This window comes from Lissotriton helveticus, chromosome 5_1, assembly GCF_964261635.1.
Source record: "Lissotriton helveticus chromosome 5_1, aLisHel1.1, whole genome shotgun sequence".
NCBI lineage: Eukaryota > Metazoa > Chordata > Amphibia > Caudata > Salamandridae > Lissotriton > Lissotriton helveticus.
In genome coordinates, this window is record NC_136065.1 from 994,758,662 (window position 1) to 994,779,191 (window position 20,530).

Here is a 20,530-nt window from a genome sequence, read left to right on the forward strand (position 1 = left end):
TTACTTGTGTGATTGTACCAGGTGGGGTTTTCTCCCAAATCAGGAAGAGAAGGAGCATTTAATTTTTTAGACGTAGCCAATCCAAAGCAGGTGGTTTGTAAAGTAGTCGAATTCAAAAACAACATATGGTTCGGGATGAGACATGCATGATGTAAAGCCTCAGTGCCTTGCGCTTGCCAACTTTTATAACCCCAAACAGATTTAAGATCAATGGTATCTTTCCACAGCTCATAGCCCCCAATAGCCAATTGGTCAATAAAGGGTAAGTCTTACTTTGGAAGATGGCTTAGCAGTCATCTTGAAATAAACTGCATCAGTATTGGACTGATTAAAATCAGTAAAATATAAAAAACTTTTACAAATGAGATTTGGAGCTGGCTTCAACAGGGGCGGGACAATGTTCCCATTGTGTATAATTAACCATATTTCTAAATGTGTTTGCTTTGTGCAGAAAATGATTGCCATAGTGTTGGTAGCAAAGCAGGTCAGCATAATTTGCCGAATCTAAGTACAAATCTTCAGCATCAAAGGCAACATAATACTTCAAATCAGAAAATAGAGCCTCTACGGCTTGTACATCCCACTCATCAGAGTGAATGTTTTGTTTCACAACATCCCCCATTGAAACTCGAAGTACATTAGGGACAATAATGACCTCTGTGGGTCCATGTATTTGAAATTTTACAGCATTCCATACAATCCCATCTAAGACAGGCCAAGCAGTGATATTCACAAAAGTCTGGTCCCTCTTCATGATGTGTGATGAGGAGTGGGGTGCCAAAGTTCCATCAATAAGTCTAAATGTAGATCTTTCTTTAACATAATGGCCATTCACAAAGCGGAAAAAATAAAGCAAAAATCCAATGGACATGAATAAAAAAAATAGAAAATAGCACTAGCCAAATGTAAGTCCAAGGGGCTATCAAAAATTGTTTCCTAAACCAAACAGCAAAATAGAAACCGTTGAGGGGCATTTCGATGAGAGAAAGTCAGTGTCAAATGAAAAGGGCGACTGATTAGCCACCCATGTCTGCAAATCGGGCATGGACAAATCTGTGGGGTAAGTATACTCAGTATCATCAAGGGGATCACCAGCTGTAGGATTTAATAAAGGATTTGTAACTGTAGGCGTCTCGATGGCAACGTCAGGTCCGGTGTTACTCGCCAGAGCCAGTAAAGAAATTCTCAGCATCGCCGGACAAGAGACCGCAGGTGTCATACTAAGAAGAATCGGCCACTCGCTGTAATTTGACATTGCCAAAGGAGATGTAACTGTTTTCTTTGCGACCAGGAAGTGGAGGTAAAATGACTGTTCTTGTGCCCTGCATGCCATGTACAGGAACTGGTGCTCGATATGAGGGGTCGAACTTCTTCTTGTTCTCCACCTTCTCACGGACCAGATTACCAACTCGGGTAGCCAGCCAACTACCGGAATCTGAAGAGCAGAATCAGATGTGAAGTGCAAATGTTCCTTCGCAAAACTGTCTCTGGTCTTTTGTGGATTATGTAAAATATCACAATGTACATCTACCCTCAAGGTCCAGAACAAACATTTTGATGCCAAAGAGCATTTCATATTGGGCCCGCCACCCAAAGACCTTCTAGAGATTATTAAGTGCACGTTACATGCTATAGAGTTGGGCAACCTAGTTCCGGCCTGTACCTAAAACCTTAGCTATCAAGGATTGCTTTAAGTCACATTTCATCTGCTCCACAACTGAATTACCCCCAGCCCTGTATGAGGACAAAAATTTGACTTGGACCCCCAATGAAGCCATGGCATCCTTGTACGCCTTAGAGGCGAACGCTGGACCCTGGTCCGAATGAAAGCTACCACATGCAAAAATTCCTGCAAATTCCTAATGACAGTGCGGGCATCAGTACTCTTTTGCGGACACACCCAAACAAAGTGTGTGCACGAATCACCTGCAACTAAGATGTACTTATACACAGTATCAGAGGAGAAAGGATGCAGCAATCTAAATAAATGCACCCAAGTGGTTTATTAGATATGTACAACTGTGTCTGGGGCGGGCGCGCAGCAGTTAAAGGTTTAATCTGCTGGCATATGTCACAATCAAGGACATAATCACGCGTCTGTTTGTACAAACTGCACCACCATTACCGCTGTTGTAGGAGAGATACAGTAGCTTATACGCCGGCATGTGCCGAGGCCATACCCTCGTGAGCCGCTGTTATCAAAGCCTGCCTGCGGTCCGTGTTGGGAATCATCCTATCACCAACATCGTTAATTCTCACATAGGGAACTTTATTAGGACTTAAATGATAAGAGTATTTAGAAGGGAAACCTTTTGGGTAATTACCTTCCTTCTCTGTTGAGGCAATAGCTGCCAAGATGTCATCATCCATCTTACTTTTGGAATGTGTACTGCTGCTACTAAGTATGTCGCAACTGCTGTCTTCGCTGCATTATCAGCAAGCCCGTTACAAACAGCGTGTACAAACACAAGTGGCAGCCATTCTTTAAGCTCAGCCACTCAAATCCAAAGCATTTTATGTTTAATCGTGCTACCTTTGGAATCACAATAGTCATTCTGAGGCCAAAAGAATACGTTGTCCTTGTAAGACAGCACACATTAGTAAGAGTCACTCACAATAAGGGTAGTCACACTAGGATCTGCGTACTCCAGTGCAAGCAACAGAGTAAGGAGCTCTGCCATTTGGGCAGTACAGTCACCCAACGTCTGTGTGTGCACGCATCGGACTTGAACTCTCCATTCACCATGGTACCAACCACTATTGCGCAGGCCGCAGAATAAACATGTTTAGACCCCGTCGCCGGTTGTGCCGGACCGTCTATGTAAATGATACAATGGAAATCCTCCAGTGGGTGCATGGGCAGAGGAGCAGGATGAACAAATTCACAATGCATGTACTCTTGAGTCTGCAGAGAGGAATCGAAAATGAAGGTGACATCCGGAGACGTCAAAGATGTGGCCCATTGTATCCACCTGGCATGTAAAGCTTTTGAATTAGGTACTCTGGCCTTTGTCACTGCCTCCAAGGCAGGATACGGAGTAACAACCAACATGCGTTTCACCTGTGACAGTGCGCGTTCTTTCAGAATCGCCATCTGAACCGCAGTCAAGACTTTTTCCACAGAGGAAAACCGCATTTGAGCCGAAGTGTACAAGTGTGACTTGTAAGCAATTGGGACTGTGTCACCCTCATTAAAAGTCAGGTACGTGAAACCCACCGCCAGGCACAATTCTTATTGCCAGGTTGGTGTGGTTATCACGAGTCAGTAAGAATCTAGATTCAAGAAGATCAGACTGCAAAGATCGCAAAATTGCAGAATGTTCAGGCAGCCAGCAAGATTTGGAGAAATTAGGTTGTACCAAGGCATAAAGCGGCTTGATACAATGGGCATAATCGGGAATTTAGGTAAGCCCAAAATTCAAAAAAAATAGCAAAGATTGTATTTTTTCTGTGTTGTCGGAGCACACAGTTATGCGCATTTCTCCAGAAAGTGGGGTGCTAAACCTCAACCTTCGTTATTGAGCTCATAACCCAAGAACAACACTGTGTACTCTGCAATGTGAGATTTTGGAAAGTAAAATTTGTAACCAAAGTCCGCAAACGCACAGATGATGTGGTCAACGTCAGTCTTCTCCTCCAGCAAGTACATCTCCTTCAGCCACTCCACCGGACTCCACTGGACATACCACAGCTGCGTCCACTTCAGCTTCAGAAAGACCACGACTCACCACCACCCGCAACAGGTTCCCCGCAGGAGCTGGAACAAGATCACCACCGACCAGCTCACCACATCACTGAGCCAGAACCCTCCCGCCAGCTCAATGGACCCCAACCAAGCAGCCAACAACCTCACACAGTGGATCACCAACTGCGTCATCAAGAAAACCGTCAACAGCCAGCTTGCCGCCTTCCTCGAGACGAACGGATCCCTCGACCACTCGCAGTCCGGCTTCCGCGCCAACCACAGCACCAAGACCGTCCTCATCGCAGCCACTGACGACATCCGAGCCCTGCTCGACAACGGGGAAACAGCGGCCCTCATCCTCCTGGACCTCTCCGCAGCATTCGATACTGTCTGCCACCGCATCCTAGGGCAGCGCCTCAGCAACATCGGAATCCAAGAGAAGGCACTGGAGTGGATCATCTCGTTCCTCTCCGGAAGAACCCAGAGAGTCCGCCTCCCCCATACAGATCCAAGGCCACCGAAGTCATCTGCGGCGTACCACAAGGATCATCACTCAGCCCCACGCTGTTCAACGTCTACATGAGCCCCCTCGAGCCATCGCACGCCAACACAACCTCAACATCATCTCCTATGCCGACGACACCCAGCTGATCCTCTCCCTCACCAACGACCCCGCCACAGCCAGGACCAACCTACACGAAGGGATGAAAGACGTAGCCGAGTGGATGAGGAACAGCCACCTGAAACTGAACTCAGACAAGACGCAAGTCCTCATCCTTGGATCATCACCCTCCGCCTGGGACGACTCCTGGTGGCCTCCTGCCCTGGGCAGCGCACCCAAACCAACGGACCACGCACACAACCTGGGCTTCATCCTGGACTCCTCCCTCTCGATGACCAGACAAGTCAACGCCGCCTCATCATCATGCTTCAACATCCTACGCATGCTCCGAAAGATCTTCCGATGGCTCCCCACCGAAACCAGGAAGACGGTCACACAGGCACTCGTCACCAGCCGACTGGATTACGGAAACACCCTCTACACTGGAACCACAGCCAAACTCCAGAAAAGACTCCAACGCATCCAGAACGCCTCCGCACGACTCATCTTGGACAACCCCTCGACACAACCACATCTCCGGACACCTGAGAGACCTTCACTGGCTCCCCGTCAGCAAGAGAATCACGCACACAAGGCCCTCCAGGACCTGGACCCCAGGTACCTCAACGACCACCTGACCTTCTACACCCCCACCTGCCAGCTTCGATCGACCAGCCACGCCCTCGCCGCCGTGCCACGCATCCGAAGATCCACCATGGGAGGAAGATCCTTCTCCTACCTGGCAGCCAAGGCTTGGAACTCCCTCCCCATCCACCTCCGCCTGACCCAAGCCCACCTCTCCTTCAGGAAGCAACTCAAGCAGTTCGAGCAGTAGCGGACCCCCCTCCCCCAAGCGCCTTGAGACTCTCTGGGTGAGTAGCGCGCTATACAAATTCCTGATTGATTGATTGATTGATTGAACGCGACACAGATGCGTCCACAATTCGTTGTCTGTGAGATAAATGTCATCCACATACGAACATGCATCAGGGTCGAGTCTCTCCAAAAGAGAGACTATGCCTGCGGCAAAGACGGCAGGACTGCTCTTATAGCCCATAGCCAATCTTCAAAACTGTTTTTGTTTACTGCCACAGGTAAATGCTGAAATTGACTACTAATAGAGAACAGGTTATGGCTAAAGAAGCCATTAGATATGTCAAGTGTGGTTTAAAACATTTTACGCACAAGACTATCCATAAGGGCTGAACTGTGAGTATTATGTACCACGCAAGTCCGACAATGGGAGTTTAAGTGCCGGTAATCTAATACCAAACGGTACGAGCCATCAGGCTTGGTCACAGTAAAAAGAGGGTTATTCATCAGAGACACACATGTTTCAATCACAACTTGATATTCCAACTGCTCAAGGATTTTCGCCATAGGAGCTTTCGCTTCTCGTCGCATGGGGTATTGGGTTGAGGCTGTGGCACAGGCCACAATGGAATCTCATGTTGGGGAGAACATTTATCCCATCCACATTGAGTACAGTACACTGCCGGTGCAAGCACCACAGCCCAATCCTCTGCAAAATGCAGGGCCTGCTCCTTCGACACTGTGAGTGCGAAAGCAGGGAGGATCACCCCCTCCCCTTGCGGAGCGGGCAGAATGAAAGGCGGGGCCCAATCTACTTCCGCTAATAAAATGTCATAGGTAGTCGTAAGATTTTCCCAGAACACCCCATTTATAGTACATTGTATGTCACATTCAATTAAAAGAACTATTTCATAATTTCTTTCAGGGGGAGCCACTCTAGTGTCAGCTGTCTCAACAGTAAGGAATGTGTCAGTTGCTGTCACCTTCAGAAGTGGATGCAACGCTTCCCGCACTATGGTAATTTCGCCACGCTGTCTAACAGCGTCATTGCCCACGTCAGGTTCTGAAGCTGTTTTCTCACCATCCGTGGCATACCTCGCTGTTAAAGCAGCAACTTTCTTCAACTTTCTTCTTCAGAAACTGGGGTCACGGAAATTCTTGCCTTTACCGTCAGTCTGGTGGGGCTGCTCATGACTTTGCTGGACACCCCGACCTTTGCCGCCGTCTCCTCCACCGGTTGTTGAGACCGACGTGTCCTGTAAAGAGTGAGGAGAACGTTGTTCAGGAATCTGAAAACGATCAGGTGACTTAATAGTAGTGCAGTCACGCAAATCATAAGTATTCTCAGTAGACACAGGTACTGGCGAAGCAGGACGGGCCCCCTGTTTCTGTTGCTTTTTCCCCTTTTTCTTATTCTTATTCTAATTATGTTTTGGAAAATCTGAGCGGTCGTCTTTAGCAGACTTCTGCTCCTGAGTTTGGTTCTGTGCTGCTTTAGCAAAAGGCTTAACACCCAAACTATTGCGGCCAATGAACTCATAAGCTGCCGAAATAATTTTTGGTAACTGTCGGGGCTTATCGGCATCGGGGACATCGCGTAAAGCATAAGACATCTGAAAGCTCACCGCATCACCCTTGACAATAGCAAGAACCAGATCGGAAACTACGTCAAGCACTCCAATGAGCCTCATTCCCAATTCAACAGCCGCCTCAGCTCCATGTTCATCTTGAACACGCTTATGACGGAGGGTAGGACAACCATGGATGGAGTGTCGAAGCACTTAGCATATACTGCAGCAAAAATCTTACCCCAGGTATCACAACCAGTAACTTTCGGTATTAAGTCTTTCTGCAAGCTAATGGTGAGAATCCCGTGTTTTTCAACAGGAGACGTGTTAGGAAGTACCGCCTCCAGTTGGTCAAATTTCTCAGCAAGCCAGAAAGGCATATCATCCTTATACTGGGGACGCTTGCCCATGACGGAATTCACCATGACGGGATTAATTTTGATCCCAGCCGGTCCAACTGGATGCGCTACAGCACCAGGTGCCCCTATATGGACGTTGCGGGTCACATATCGTACCAGAGCCTGGTGCACTCTAAACAAAGAGGTATTGAGCTCACGCAACTCCTCAATAGTGACAGTGTTATAACGCGGATGCAGTGTGTAGCCGGCCAAAACCGGCCACGTGGCCCCTGGAATAGACAAAAGGTCTTACTGAACCACCGTTAAAGATTGGGGAAGGGCGTCATCAAACAAAACGCGATGCTGCAAGCATAAATAGGGATTTCCAGAGTCCTATAAGGGGTGTAATGTACAGGGACGGCTGTGAGAGTATAAACGTGAAACAGACAAGAATATTTGCATCTACAGCAGGAAAGGTGACCCATGAGTAGAATATCTCAAATGGGTGCACTGCCCCAGCCCTCATCACAAAAACAACCGCCAAGCCATCTACTGTGACGCCATACGTCTGCAAATAATTGCGGACGGCCACCCTACTATACTGTGGGATGTCAACGTCAGCCATAAGGACACGGAAAAGGAGAAGAACAATGCAAAATAATGTAGCACACCGGGGTAGTAATTCAATAGAAACCTTTTTAAATTATCAAGCTTGAAAAAACCTATGTAACTACAGGTAGGTTTATTCGTCACCACTGTCAACCGGAAACAATATTGAGGGGGTCGTGGACTGATATAAGCACTTCTCGAGAGTCTCAAAATAAGACCACTACGTTAGGTACGCCATGTTGCAGGGAATCTGCTCAGACACAGAACTGTGCACAGAGACCCAGGACCTCAGTGAATTGTGGTGGACCTAAAAACTCACCTTAGTACCTAGAACCCCTAATCAACTAGCATCAGTGTCACATTAGCTCTTCGTCCTATAGCAAAGTAACCAATGATTAGACAACCCAGAACATGCCACTTAGGTTACTCTCAGGAATAGTGGGAACCAAGAACACTATTTTGTTTGTTATTCTCATACCAGTCCACAACATGGGTAAAAAAGAGACACAGTAAAGTTTAAAATGTTTATTTTTAATGATGTGCTCTAAGATGCAGTATTTTTGCAAGCATAAGCAGGCATAGGATTAAAAATAATACAAGCAGCATTGGTACAATTCCATTAAATACAAGCTACATAACAAGATCTTCCCCACTGCCAGAGGTAACATGGTTGCATACGCTGTCCACAGCACAATGTAATGTGGTAGGCCCGATGCCATCATGCATACATAATGAACACACAGACACAGTTAGATGGACAGTGGAATGGGCGACGGGCATGCGCGCTCGGCCCCTTTTTATTAACAGGGTCACATATCCAGTGACGTCTGTGCTGGATGCGTGTGGGGTGAGTGTAAGCCAGCCCTCAGGGAATGGTTGATGCTGGCAACAACTACATCAGTGATCATCGGATCACACACAAAGATTCAATTATAAAGGGTCCATGACTGGTGGTGCACTAAGGTAGAGGCACCAGATCTGAAATAACACACAAAAGATTCTATTGTAAAGGGTCCATGACTTGTGGTGCATTAAGGTTGGGGCAGCAGATCTGAAATCATGCACAAAAGATTCTATCATAAAGGGTCCATGACTTGTGGTGCCCTGAGGTAGGGGCACCAGAGATGAGCATGCTCATGTGAAGAAATTGTTAATAATCCTTCAGGATATTCGTGCTGCCTCGGGTGACATTGTTGTGTCCGGTGTCTACAGCCCCAATCATAAAGGGTCCATGAGTTGTTATGCACAGAGTTAGTGGCACCTGAAGAGGTCAGCATGTGCGCAGCCAGCGATGATGGTGTGTCCTTGCAGGTCAGGATTGGATTGGATATGTGTGAAACCTGCTGACCACAGTGTAGGTCAGAGGCAGCAGTCAGCAAGGGCCCCAAACCACGTTGCGTTGTCTTGAGCTGCACAGAGTTAGTGGCACCTGAAGCACTCAGTGTGTGCGAAGCCAGCGATGATGCGTGATCCGGGCGGGCTGCACTGAATGCAATGTCTGTTGCCTACTGGACTCTGCAATTAATAAATGAAGACTCAATTTTAATTGTGAGCCCTGCTGACTGCAGTGTAGGCCGGAGGCAGCGGTCAGCAAGGGCACACATCCACGTGGCGTTGACTTGAGCTGCATCGAGTTAGTGGCACCTGAAGCACTCAGCGTGTGTGCAGCCAGCGATGGTGCGTGGTCTGGGTAGGTCGCACTGGGAGCAATGTCTTTTGCCTAATGAATTCTGCCTCAATTAGGCCACGTGGTGGAGACTTGTGGTGCACTGAGTTAGTGGCACCTGAAGCACTCCGCGTGTGCGCAGCCAGCGATGATGCGTGGTCTGGGTGGGCCACACTGGTAGCAATGTCTGTTGCCTAGAGGACTGCATCATCTGCAATGGTGACTCGATCTGAATTGTGAGCCCTGCTGTCTTCAGTGTAGGCCAGAGGCAGCGGTCAGCAAGGGCCCATAGCCATGTGGCGTTGACTTGAGCTGCACAGTTAGTGGCTCCTGAAGCACTCAGTGTGTGCGCAGCCAGCAATGATGCCTGGTTCGGATGGGCTACACTGGGAGCAATGTCTTTTGCCTAATGAATTCTGCCTCAATAAGGCCACATAATCAACAAAGAAGATGCCAATACTGAGTGCAATTCCGAACAGACCTTTTTGTTTCCAAGGCTAACAAACAATCAATTATTAGCCATATATTGGAATTAATCCATCAATATTTATTTCTTTTATAGAAAATTTTTAAATCCACACAACCACAATGAAAAGCTTTCAATATATATATGTATCAAGAATAATCAAAAAAGAGATTTGGGGAGAAGACATACACTCCATAAAATAGACAATTGGAACAAATATTCACCCTCTCTTGAAAAACATCCGTCTTCCAATTATACTTACACTCCTTTCAGCTTACAACATACCAGACATATAACACAATAGACAACAAGGGAAACAGAATAGTCAATGACTTAATCCAAAGACTGTTCAAAATAACATAGAAGAAAAAACTGTTTCTCTAAATACTTAATATATAACAGTTTTTGAACACTAATATATACAATTATGTTGACAAAAACCCAAAACAAACAAGGTCGACGCGTTTCGAACCGGGCCCTTTGTCCGATTCTCATCAGGACCAGACAGAAAATCTGAAAGAGGAAACAAATTTCCTTTTAGAATTGGCAAAACTATTATTTTTTAAAAAAATAATGAAAAAGGAGAACTAAGCGACCATCAACGTGCAGAGCTGCCTACCTGAGTGTTCAAGACTTTCCAAAACTGTTAATTCTTAAGAAAAAAGGAGAGGTAGTCTGTAAACAAAGGTCGCCCAGGGTTAGTTGACAAAAATCACGTCTAATCGTCTTTTTTAATGTGTTCATATCACAAGCGAAGGTACCTGCAGAAGGGCAGTGCATAAGCGTGTATCCTGGAAAAACTGTTTTACAAAAACGCAGCGGATCGCCGTCTGTAGAGATTGTCAGTTATGTATCTGCAAAACAAAGGAGAGAAACCCACCGCTTTAAAAAGGCTGTCTAACCGGAAAGTCCAACAGGGCTCTGATGGTTCGTGGGTTTTGGGGCCAACAATTTACCTCAAATGTAGCCTGGCGGGAATTAACGTTATAATCCGTAGACTTGTTTTAGGCGGAGGGATGAGGTCCGTGCAGGTGCGCCATGGACTGTGGAAAAAATGAATGAAAGCCTGATATAATTTGTGTGTCAAAAAGCACGGGGATAATTACAGAGTGACAATGTTGAGATGCCTTTGCGCGGGGCTCTGCGTACCTGAATCGGGAATCTCAGAATGCAAAAAACGGAACGCCACTGAAGGATTTGTGCGGACCGGGAGCCAGGAACACGTCGTCCGCTGTTGTGAGGCAGGTGGTAATAACAGGGGTTGCCATTGGTCGTTCGGGGTCATAGGGTAGCAGAGGGAATTCTGGATGTTGTAGTTTATCGATGTCGGTCGTAGTCAAACCTACCGATGATGTGATGCAGACAAAATGTAAATTTATTCAGAAAACCCGCGACACCTCTGAAAGTTCATTTAATCCATTGCTAACAGTGTTAAATCTGAGAATAAGAGTTGCCTCACGTTGACATAGTTTAGTTTCCAAGTCGCCCCCTCTCGTGTCCATTTCCATTTTAGACAACACAGTCCATTTTATGTCGTGTTCTGTATGCCCTTCTATAGTCCAATGGCTCACTAAAGGTGCATTGGCTACAGCTCTTCTGACTCTTGACTTGTGTTGACAAATACGCTGGCGGATTTCTTGCGATGTTTCGCCAACGTACAGCTTTTGGCAGGGGCAAAGGACCCCATACACAACGTTTTTGGTTTTACAATTTGTAAACGCTGAATGTTTCCAAAATATGTCATTGTGTGAGAAAACGTCCCCCTCAATTGTGTTGTCACAGCACACACAGGTGCCACACTTATGATGTCTGCAAATGGGCTGTAGGCCCAACATACTTCTTAATGTAGAGGGTTCCTTTTTAGGTAGTGCTGCACGAACTAAGAAGTTAGCAATACTTCTCTCCTTTTTAAAAGCAAAAAGAGGTGGCTGTTGTAGGCTGACTTCAAGGTTCTTCACTAGGTGCCAATTCTGATTGATGACTTTTTTCAGTTGGTTGGCATGCGGACAGAAGGTAGTGACACAGACTGTTCTTTCCAGGTGTGGTCTCTCCTTTTTCTCCAGGAGGACTTCCCGCGGGGTCCACCATGCTCTACGCATTGCATGTTTTAGAAGTTTCTTAGGATATCCCCGAGCCATGAGGCGTTCCAACAGATTATGGGCATGTTCAAAGTATTCATCTTTGAACGTGCAGTTGCGCCTAATTCGTAAGAATTGGCCAAAAGGAAGATTTTGGCGGAGGTTCCGTGGGTGGTTACTTGTGTAATGTAAAGCCCGGTTACGGTCTGTTCCTTTCCTGAATAGAGTGGTGGCCAATGTACCTTCTGATTAATAAACTTTTACATCCAGAAAAGTGATTTGATGTTTATTATAATTGATGGTAAACTGAATATCCTTTGTGCGTCTATTGAGCCAACACAAAAACTCATTATGATGTTCCTCACAACCACTCCAAATGAAGAAGGCGTCATCAATGTAACGCATATAATGGTTAATGTGTGGTGAAAATGGGTTGTTATCAAAGATGAATTTCACCTCAAAAAGGCCCATGAATAATACAGCCAATTCCGGTGCAAAAGGGCAGCCCATGGCCACCCCTTTGATTTGATAGAAAAATTCCGGTCCAAACATGAAGAAGTTTTTTTGCAGTGCTAATTTGGCAAGGGAAATGATAAAATCAGTAGGTACCCTCGCTGGTTGTTCTCTTGTATTTAAGAAGTAGGTCAAAGTCTCAAGTGCTTCTTCTTGAGGGATCTGGGAATATAAGGCAACGACGTCCATTGTAACCAACAATTGTGTGGATGGATCATACACAATGTTGGCCAGTCTGTTGATGAATGCAGTGGTGTCATGTAGATGTGCTGGGACTATCAATCAATCAATCAATCAGAGCATTTATATAGCGCACTACTCACCCGGAGGGTCTCAAGGCACTGGGGGGAGGGGGTCCGCTACTGCTCGAACAGCCAGGTCTTGAGCTGCTTCCTGAAGGCGAGGTGGTCCTGGGTCAGGCGGAGGTGGGTCGGAAGGGAGTTCCAAGTCTTGGCGGCCAGGTAGGAGAAGGACCTTCCTCCTGTGGTGGCTCTTCGGATGCGGGGGACGGCTGCGAGGGCGTGGCTGGTCGATCGAAGCTGGCGTTTGGGAGCGTAGAAGTTGAGGCGGCTGTTGAGGTATCCTGGTCCTCGGTTGTGTAGGGCTTTGTGTGCGTGGGTGAGGAGCCGGAAGGTGATTCTCTTGTTGACCGGGAGCCAGTGCAGGTCTCTCAGGTGTCCGGAGATGTGGCTGCGGCGGGGGATGTCCAGGATGAGTCGTGCTGAGGTGTTCTGGATCCGCTGGAGTCTTTTCTGGAGTTTGGCGGTGGTTCCAGCGTAGAGGGAGTTGACGTAGTCCAGACGGCTGGTGACGAGGGCCTGGGTGACCGTCTTCCTGGTCTCGGTGGGGATCCATCGGAAGATCTTTCGAAGCATGCGCAGGATGTTGAAGCATGACGAGGAGACGGCGTTGACTTGTCTGGTCATGGAGAGGGAGGAGTCCAGGATGAAGCCCAGGTTGCGTGCGTGGTCTGTTGGTTTGGGTGCGCTGCCCAGGGCGGGGGGCCACCAGGAGTCGTCCCAGGCGGAGGGTGAGGATCCCAGGATGAGGACTTCCGTCTTGTCTGAGTTCAGTTTCAGGCGGCTGTTCGACATCCATTTGGCTACGTCTGTCATCCCTAGTGAAATCAATGGCTTCAGAAAAAAATCTATATACTTAGACACTGGTTCCCAAAGGGACTCGCACCCCGAGATGATAGGTCTGCCAGGGGGATTTGTTTCATTTTTGTGAATTTCTGGTAATGCATAAAAAATTGGTATGCGAGGTCTTTTGTTCTGTAGAAAAGATGATTCTTTAGGACCAAGAAAACCTTGCTCAAGTCCTGATTGTATGATGCTAAAAAGTTGTCCTTGAAGATCAGCTGTTGGATCACTTCTGATCTTTCTGTAGCAATCCGTATTTTCCAATTGACTCATAACTTCTGCTTTGTATTTATCCGTTTGCCAGACCACTACTGCTCCTCCTTTGTCAGCTTGCTTTATTATTAGTGTTGGATCATTTTTTAAGGAGAACATGGCGTCTTTCTGATCGTTAGGCAGATTAAATTTAACGTATTGTTTTTTAGACTCCATTTGAGTGATGGCAGAAAGTAACGTTTTTTCAAAAGTTATGACTTCCTTTGGTACTTTGTTGCCTAATGGACAGAAATTTGATTTTTTCCGGAGACCTGTAACTTCTCCGCTTGGTTCCATTTCCTGATCCTTAAAATAAGTCTTTAATCTAATTTTTCTGCAGAACTCAAGGACCTCCAATTTCATTTTCACAAAATCTGTTCTCCTAGAAGGAACAAAAGAGAGTCCTTTGTCCAAGACTAGTATCTCTGTCTTTGTAAGGGACCTGCCTGATAGATTAAAAACCGAGGAACATCCTAGTTTTTGTAGAATTGGCGTCTCGTTGTAATTTCCCATGGTTGAGAGTTGTATCGGGGTCTGCCCCTGGATCTCCGTTGGCCTCTTCCTAAAAAAGGCTGCTGATTATTTCTTTGTTGGTATTGAGTGGGTTGACCTCCTCTTTTATTAGAGCCACTGGTGTCCTGTTCACTTGTTCCGGCTTCTGAACCGGATGAAGATGAGGTGTCTGAGAAAGTCAGAAATTTATTTTTTGATCGACCCTCGTTGTTTTGAAGGTACCTCCTAGAATCTGTTCTGGTATAGAAATCCTTGTTTAAATAAGGGTATTTGCTTTCAAGGGAATAGTTGTTCTTATCTGTTTCAAATTTATTTGATTTTTGAGCCACTGTGTAGTCTTTAAACTCCAGCATTTCTTTTTCCACTTTTTCCAGCAGGGTTTTTGAGTCCGCAATTTGCTGGTTGTTTATTATTTCTGATACAAGAGACTCTTCTCCTCCAGTTGTTTTTGAGATATTCTTAACGCCGTCTCCACAGTCAGGACCATGAGGTCGCGGCTGCATTTAGTTTCGATGCAGCTGAAACCTTTTTTATAATCCGGATCCTCAGTGAACACCACAGGAATATTACGAATTTGGAGGCCACTGGGAATTGTTCCAGCTCTTAAATGTTGGATTAGGAAGTGCCAATGTAAATCAGTCCTGATTTGTTTTTTTTTTAGTCTTATAAGTTTTTCCGATTCGTTTTGAGTCTTTGCTGTCACACTCAAGGTAGCGGAAGCAAATGCAGGTGGGTCGCTAAGCAATTTTTGAATATGTTCTTCGCTATAAGCGAACGTGTCACCGTCATTCATAGTCCTACTGTCCTAATGTCTTGTTAGTAATTACAGACAAACAACAAATAACATATATATATATAAACAGTGAAAGTTAGTTCTGTTTATAGGCAGGGAACCTACCTAACACTCTGTGCAAACAACCACTATTAGGTAAAAATAGTGAAGCCTCGCCAATATGGTATCCGCTTATATGCTCAAAAAAACAAACAAGGGCTTTGACTCACCTACAGTAAAGCAGAGTCTATTAATATAATCAACAAAGAAGATGCCAATACTGAGTGCAATTCCGAACAGACCTTTTTGTTTCCAAGGCTAACAAACAATCAATTATTAGCCATATATTGGAATTAATCCATCAATATTTATTTCTTTTATAGAAATTTTTTAAATCCACACAACCGCAATGAAATGCTTTCAATATATATATGTATCAAAAATAATCAAAAAAGAGATTTAGGGAAAAGACATACACTCCATAAAATAGACAATTGGAACAAATATTCACCCTCTCTTGAAAAACATCCGTCTTCCAATCATACTTACACTCCTTTCAGCTTACAACATACCAGACATATAACACAATAGACAACAAGGGAAACAGAATAGTCAATGACTTAATCCAAAGACTGTTCAAAATAACATAGAAGAAAAAACTGTTTCTCTAAATACTTAATATATAACAGTTTTTGAACACTAATATATACAATTATTTTGACAAAAACCCAAAACAAAGAAGGTCGACGCGTTTCGAACCGGACCCTTTGTCCGATTCTCATCAGGACCGGACACAAAATCTGAAAGAGGAAACAAATTTCCTTTTAGAATTGGCAAAACTATTATTTTTTTTTTTTTAAATAATGAAAAAGGAGAACAAAGCGACCATCAACGTGCAGAGCTGCCTACCTGAGTTTTCAAGACTTTCCAAAACTGTTAATTCTTAAGAAAAAAGGAGAGGTAGTCTGTAAACAAAGGTGGGCCCAGGGTTAGTTGACAAAAATCACGTCTAATCGTCTTTTTTAATGTGTTCATATCACAAGCGAAGGTACCTGCAGAAGGGCTGTGCATAAGCGTGTATCCTGGAAAAACTGTTTTACAAAAACGCAGCGGATCGCCGTCTGTAGAGATTGTCAGTTATGTATCTGCAAAACAAAGGAGAGAAACCCACCACTTTAAAAAGGCTGTCTAACAGGAAAGTCCAACAGGGCTCTGATGGTTCGTGGGTTTTGGGGCCAACAATTTACCTCAAATGTAGCCTGGCGGGAATTAACATTATAATCCGTAGACTTGTTTTAGGCGGAGGGATGAGGTCCGTGCAGGTGCGCCATGGACTGTGGAAAAAATGAATGAAAGCCCGATATAATTCGTGTGTCAAAAAGCACGGGGATAATTACAGAGTGACAATGTTGAGACACCTTTGCGCGGGGCTCTGCGTACCTGAATCAATAAGGCCACACGGCAGTGACTTGTGGTGCACTGAGTTAGTGGCACCTGCTTCACCCAGCATGTGCGCAGGCAGCGATGATGCGTGGTCCTGGCGGGCCAGTATTAGGTACTTATCCAATCCCTCCGCCAATTCCCAAGTATTTATAAATTCACCATGCACTCTCCTTGCAGTACTCAAATCAGTCAGTCACTACCCATGTATTCATGCTATAAAAGATGATCATATAAGGTGTTAATAATTAGTTTTTTTTTATTAGTTTGTACAAAGGTAAAGTTAAATGATGCCACATTTTTTTTTCCAAAACCTTTATTGACAAATTCAGTATAATCAAAATACATTTTGCATCAGATCAGGGCAATGTACACAATGGATTTTTAGCCGGGCGGTACAGCCCGTGAACCCCCACCCCACCAGAGCCCCCCACCACGGCGGCAACACTCACCGGGCCTCACGTCGCTGGATGCACCGTCATCTGTCAGGCAGCAGGGAGCTCCGAGAGCCATGCTCGGGAGACAGTGGAGGAGGGCAGATCCCAGTTGGCCCCAGCACTCAGAGCTGGCACCAACATCGGGGCAATGTCTCTCGGTCTCTAGTCGCGGCCAGGAGTTCGGAGCTGGAGCAAACGGTTCCGCAAGAGACCCCAAGACAGGAAATGCTGATTAAAGCCAGGTTAGATCGAATTGTCTGCAGGATGATGACAGATTATGAATCTTGGCCGGCACGTCCCCTATGATGCCACATAGTTTAAGATTGAATGGTGAAATAAGGTGCTGTAAATTAGGCTTTTTTTGTAGTCTGAAAAAAGGTATGGTTGAATGATGCCATATAATTTTAGATACAAAGGTGAAGATGTAAAATACAAGTGGGGTTTTAAAAATGCTCATAAAAGGTGTTGTTAATTATCTTTTTTTTAAGTCTGTTGAGAGATATAATGTAATGATGTCACATATTTGTAGATAGGATGGTCAAGATGTAGCTCAAAAGTAAACAGCCACATATTAGCCTTGCAGGCATGTAGTACTTATCTATTTAACTGGATAATATGTAATGACTGATCTATGTGTTCAAATTGTATTTATACAGTTATATGTATGCTTAGTGAACTATTGAGAGGCACCTGACCGATTAGAGGAGTGCAAGGGTAGTGAGTAGGTAATTTTAAAGCTACTTGAGTAATGATTGACTGATTCCATATTGTGAAATCACCTTGTTAGTATCCAAGTACTAATTAAATTACTCCCCCACTACCTAAACAGTTATGAAATCACCCAGGCACTTCCAATACACTCTCCCAATCAGCCAAGCACTACCCATGTAGTCATGGAGTAAACCAAGCTCTTATTAATTCCGCATGCACTCTCTTTTTGTAGTAATCTAATCATTCAGTCGGTACCTATATACTCATGTAATGACCTATACATTAAGACATGCACTGCTACAATCCCCTGTGCACTACCCATGCAGTCCTCTAATCACCTACACCCTACTCATTCTGTCATACAATTCCACAGGTAGTACCCATGCAGTCCAGCAATCACCCTGTCACTACCCAAGCACTGCTCCAATCACCCAGCCAGTACTATGTACTTATCCAATCACTCCGCAAATACCCTAGTACTTATAAATTCACTGTTGGACTTGGTCCTTTTGGCAGGTTCCCCCCAAAACTTTGTGCGTTCTCCTAGCCTTTTTTTGTAACCTGGTGTTGGTGATTTTAAGCCTCTGAGCACTTTAGCACTGTGGTCCAGTGAATGTGTGGTGAGATGGGCCTGCCCTCCCATAGGAATACATGGGGGATATGTGTGTCCATGTTATTCCTGGTATGAGAGGAGTGCAGGGGCGAGTATAGTATCTATGAACTTGTGAGAATAAATGCTGCACAATGATGTGCACAAATTTATGGTGACTGGTGGAGAAATACCACTTTTAAAAGTTGGCATTTCTGTGTACTGTGTGTCTGCCTGCCTGATGTGAATTGCATGTCTGGCTTGTAATTGATAGGAGCTGAGAGGTGTGGGTGGCTCCAGGAGACAGAGTGAGTTGGCCCAGTGGTGAATAGAGAGATCTGCATGCAGATGGGAGGCAGGAGTTGCACCTGGGACCTGTATAGGGTTGTGCCTTCCCTTCACAATGCTGGCTCAGCCCCCTGGGGTGTGTCTGATCACTGAGCCCCCACCTGACAAAGTGGAGAGGAGCTGGGCAAAACAAAGTGCTCCAAATCCCCCCTGAACCAGTTGCATCTGGTTCCCCCATGCCCTGTGCTGTGACACAAAGAGATGTACTGATATAAATATAGGGGCTGTGACCCCATGAAAATGTTCTGTTTGTGGATCCTGAACCTGTGGGGCGTGTTGCTGCTGGGGCCCAGGGGGCGGACAGAGGGCTTGCCTCCCTGGGTGCTGCATTACCCCTTCCTCCCTTCCTCTAAGGACAGATTATTTTTCCTGAAGAGCCTCTTCATTTATGGGAACTTACTTTTCATGGCCCTAGCACTTGGTAAGAGCTATGATTGATTTCAAATTTCCCCCTGAGAGGGAGCACGAGGGTTCCACAGCACTGAGTTGCCCGTGGAGGAGGGAATCCCTAGCATAGGGATTCCCCTGCATTCTGGTCAAGGAAAGCGGGTGCCCCCCTCGCAATTGCGTGTTGTTGAGCGAAAGCCCACCCCGCTTTATAGTTACTCCAGATGGCGGGTGCTCACCTCGCTAGCATTTTATGGTATAGGCGGGTGCCCACCCCGCATCAGAGCCTAAAAGGAGATCACAGCTGCGTCCGGGAGGAAGTCAGGCAACGTGGTGCCTGGCGGCAGGCGGGACTTCCGATTTTGCGAAGGAAGTCCCACACACTCCGCGCTGGTGAGAAGAGCCCGGCGCGAAGGGGTGACGCAGGGCTCCCATGCGTAAGGGAGAGCCCCTCGGTGGCGGCCAAAGAACAGAGAAGTCCAGGGTCCCAGGAGAGGGCCCCAATGAAGGAGAAATGTAGCTGAGGCTGCCAATGGCAGTGCGGGGCTCCCAGGAGTAGAGGGAAGCCCCGCGAGAGAAGTGCTGCATTCGCTAAGAGGAGAGTCCTCCCTTCTCCCCCAGCCGGTGAGTGGGGATCTAGGTATGTAGTGCCAGGGAGAGGCACAGAGTCATAGCGGCCCCATCTGGCAGCGGGCCGCTCCACGGAGAGGGGCATCTCTTGTTTACAGAGCTTGTGTGGCTCCAAAGTGGCGCAAGTTATTTTAAAGGTCCCGTTGGGGCTAGAGGGCCCCGTATTGCCGGGCCCTTATGTTGATTTCCAGTTGCCCGCCTTGATAGAGGGCAACTGCCTCGTTTGTGGAGCATGGTTGGTTGGAGAACCCCAAAAGAGGCCCCGAGGGCACAGTTGTGCCAGGGCCTAATTGAGTATTCCCAGCTGCCCTGCGAGAGCGCAGGTAGCTGCAACATTTTAGCGCAGTTTTACTTTAGAGAGTCCCTGAGGGGGACAGAAGAGGCACAATGGTGCCAGGCCTACAGTTATTTACAGCTGCGTAGCAATTGGTGCCAGCTGCATCGTTTAGGCCATTCTTTGTTTGGGGAATGTCTTTATGAAGTTAGGAGTGAGATGCACTCCTTTGCCCCCTTTCATTCAAAGCTGCGCAGCACTTAGTGCCAGCTCTTACGTTTAGGTTTGCACAGTGGTATAATTGGCTTTAGCTGCTAGGCAGCAGCCCTGACATTCTGGACACAGGATGTTTCAGCCCCTTTGAGAAGGCCAGTTGGCCAGGGGGACTGGGAGGTAAATAGGGCACCAGGCCCTAACGTGATTAATGCCTCTACTATGGTCTTTATTAGGAGACTATGTGCTAAATGTGATTTATGTGGTATTAGGAAATGTGATAATCTACTGTTTTGATACCTCTAAAATGTAGTTTTATGAGTATGAGGTTATTTGGCATATTATGGTTTATGCTAGTGATATTGTGTTCCACTGAGATTATATCCTAATGTGAGTTATGCTTAGGAGGTTAGGGTCTAAGATATTAGACTGTTGAGATTAAGGGAGTACAATGCGTTTGGTACCTAATGGTATACTGTGCATAA